At 36.6% G+C, this 3,689-nt stretch overlaps 1 long non-coding RNA gene across 1 annotated transcript in view; it reads left to right on the top strand.

The window, feature by feature from the left end:
• The first annotated feature begins 3,117 nt into the window (after window positions 1-3,117).
• Window positions 3,118-3,689, top strand: part of LOC128251286 (uncharacterized) — a 33,631-nt gene continuing 33,059 nt past the window's right edge. Inside the window, exon 1 of the long non-coding RNA XR_008267061.1 lies at window positions 3,118-3,354. This is a non-coding gene — a long non-coding RNA (uncharacterized LOC128251286). The remainder of the gene's footprint in view (window positions 3,355-3,689) is intronic.

The raw sequence follows: 3,689 nt of genomic DNA, 5'->3' as shown, positions 1-3,689 counted from the left end.
CTCAGGGACTGAAGGATTTTTAATTGCTGCACAAGACCAAAGCCTCCCCACCAGAAATTACCAAAAACATATAATGAAAAGAAACATAACAAGTAACTGCAGAATATGTGGCGATGGACAAGAAACAATAAATCATATTATCTCTGGCTGCCCAGTCCTAGCTAAGAAGGAATATATTCACAGACACGACAGAGCTGGGACCTATATACACTGGAAGCTATGCCAACACTATGGAATAACAACAGAAAGAAGATGGTATAAACACACGCCAGAAAAGGTCACAGAAAACGATAAAGCAACCATACTCTGGGATATGCCAATACACACAGATAGAGAAATTAAGGCAAATACACCAGATATAGTTGTCAAAGATCATAAAGGAATAAAATGCATTCCAATTGATGTATAAATACCAGCAGATGACAACGTTTCCCAAAACGAAATGGAGAAACTTTCAAAATACAAAGACCTGGAAATAGAGGTAACTCGAATGCGGAATCTAAAAACAGAAACAATTCCTATCATAGTAGGTGTCTTAGGTGTAATAAAAAAATATTCAGACAAATACATAACAAAAACACCAGGACTTACAAATATATATAACATATAGAAAATTGCACTACTAGGCACTGCACACATCCTACGCAAAACGCTTTCAATGCAGAAACCAGAAGAGCATCACAGCAAACCACAGCATTACTCATTAATGGACTCCATATTAATCATTTAACAAATTATAAAGTGAACGGCTTGGAAAGTGTTTCAACTTTATGCGTGTTTGTTTGGATTGAATCTGTGTATGGGTTCATGTTTAGGCGTGGCCGTGTGGTAAGACGCTTGCTTCCAAATCTGGTTTCGGGTCCAGTTCCACTGCCTAGCACAGTACGCATATGTCTTCTACTGTAGCCTTTGGACTCACAAAAGCTTCATAAGTGGATTTGGTAGATGGAAACGGAAAGAAGCCCAACGTATGTATTATTTTAATTGATTCAGTCATTTGACTGTGGCCATGCTGGAGCTCCGCCTTTAGTCGAACAAATCGACCCTAGGACTTAATCTTTGAAAGCCTAGTACTTATTCTATCGGTGTCGTTTTGTCGAACAGCTAAGTCAGTCACCTCATTGTATATTTGACTACCAATGTGGGCCAGAGTCATTAAATCGATGAACTGAAAATACCCTGGACCGGACGGTGTACAAAGATATTGGCTGAAAAATTTCCCAGCACTACCCAGAAGAATAGCCAAGCAAATACATAAAATGATCAACAACGGTGTATAAATCCAAAAATGGCTGACCACAATTACAAAAATTTTTTTGCCAAAAGGATCCCAACAAATGCAATGCAGTGGATAATCACCAGCCTATCACCTGTCTGCCCCTGTTGAGGAAGCTGATGATAGGAAAGATATCTAAATAGGGATATGGCATCCGGAAATAAATGACAAATCACCAGTGGAACAGAAATGATGCAGAAAGAAAAGAGGGTGGGGACAATTACAGACTAATATGGTCTTACCAAACTGCCGCGCCTAAACATGCAATCATACACAGACTAATACGGTTGCATAAAGGAAGCTGAAAAGGGAGACAGAGTTTGTAAGCAATAGTGCATGATCAAGCATTTAGAACTTACTACATAAAAGCCAAAATAGACAAACACCAGGTAAATTCCCAATGTAGGTTAGGTAAATCAAAAGAAGAAAGTGTTACTAATATCGTAAGTGAATCTATCAAGCTGCCAAAGAAAGAATCCAAGATTTGACATGACAACCTCTGGAAAATAATCGACCGAGAGATAGGTAGAAAGCTACGATTTGAGCATACTGATAAATGGTATGAACATGAACCTAGTAAAGTGCTAGAAAGTAAAAAGTATACGATGTGGCATTTTAACGTTCACACTGACAGAGTAGTAGAAGCTAGAAGGCCTGAATTAGTATTAGCAGATAAAAAGAATAGAAAGCGCTAGGTAATTGACTTTACAGTCACAAATAATGACAAAATCCTTATAAGAGGTATAGAAAAAACAGCAAAGTAACAGAACATAGACATTGAGTTACAAAGCCTATGGGAAGTGCGGGTAAAATGTATCCCCGTTATTATAAGTGCATTAGGAATTATTCCTAAAGATTTACACAGATGAAATAAGTATTAAATCTAGTTTATTGAAGCTCCAGAAAACAGTGTTATTAGGGACAGCAAGGATACTTAGGAAGATTCTTGACATCTAAGGTTAATTGATGTAGCACGACGTAGGAAAATTCTTTCCAACAATCTAAACTGTTGTGTGTAAATGGAATAATAATAAATTGGTAAGTGGATGCTCACGTGAATACAACCTTCATTCCTCTGCTTGTAGCAGAATAATTTAGTCCTAGATCTCATTTAACAAATTAATGGTTCATTTTGATAGTAAGTTCGGACTTATGTTTCGGGGAGTTCTATGAAAACTAACGTCCACATCATGTGATGTATTACAATAATTATCGTAGATGCAGGTTTGAGGACTAATGAATCTCCATTACTTGAACATTGGCGTAATCAGCACCATCGTAAACATTTGGGACAATGATATTCCATTGTCTCACACGCTATCGTCTTAACCAAGGAAAGAACACAACACACATTGGGATATAAGTAAATCGACGGGATGATCATGACCGAAACGCCTCTGATCATAGTCTTGATATTAAGGAACAACAAGCATACTTTACAACCAACTCAAATATATTCTGAGAAAGGAGGAAGATTTGTTGGGTTTGCATTTTAGTAACCAGAGAGATGAGGTCATGTCTTTGAGAAGATATCGCCATCCCAGTAATCGATAAAAACAATGGCGTTTGTTTTAGAAAAGCGTCAAGTAGATAAGAATAGTCTCCGGAATATTTTCAGGACCTATGAAAAATATCATTTTGATAATATAATAGATGTCGAGGCACATGACATCGTGGTTAAGGGTGTTACTCACGATAACAAGGTCGTGGTTTCAAATCCTGGAATGAGAGGTGTATTGTGCGCAAAACACTTCATCTCATGTTACACTGCGATCATTTCAATACTTGACGTATAGGATTGGGGACTAGATTGAAAATGCATTTATTTTCCGGATGTTAAAGAATTGCAGCCAATTACATACATGAAGAGAAAATACTGCCACTCTCGTTTTAAAAAAATACACTTAGAGAATTATTGCAACACAGTAATTCATTCAGTATGCTTTTCGGATGCCAGCTGGAACGCGAGACAAAATCTTATATGAAGCAATAGAATACACACACATCGGTTGATAAAACTTGTTTAATTTCTGTGAAAAATTGAAACTGAAGTCATATTTGGAGCCGGCATTATAGAGGTAAATCAATTTTTGTTAGTTTTCTTTTAACATTTAACATTTATATATATACACACGTATATACGATTTATTTATACCTATCTCTCTATCTTTCTATAACTATGCAACTTAATACATTAAAGTTCTTCCTGACAATGTTTGTGGGTGAGGATTTGGTTGCAAGCCACCATAACGTTGTTACACGCACGTAAGAACTATTATTTAAACATAGTTCCAGGTTCAGTTTCACTGCATGGCCACTTGGGTCGGGCAAAACTTTTGAGTGGATTTGGTAAACGGAACCGAAAGATGCGCTTTATATGTATATATGTATATATATATATATATATATATAT

Source organism: Octopus bimaculoides, chromosome 30, assembly GCF_001194135.2.
Source record: "Octopus bimaculoides isolate UCB-OBI-ISO-001 chromosome 30, ASM119413v2, whole genome shotgun sequence".
Lineage (NCBI taxonomy): Eukaryota > Metazoa > Mollusca > Cephalopoda > Octopoda > Octopodidae > Octopus > Octopus bimaculoides.
The sequence above is the reverse complement of the archived record's forward strand: the minus strand, read 5'-3'. Positions and strand labels throughout refer to the sequence as shown.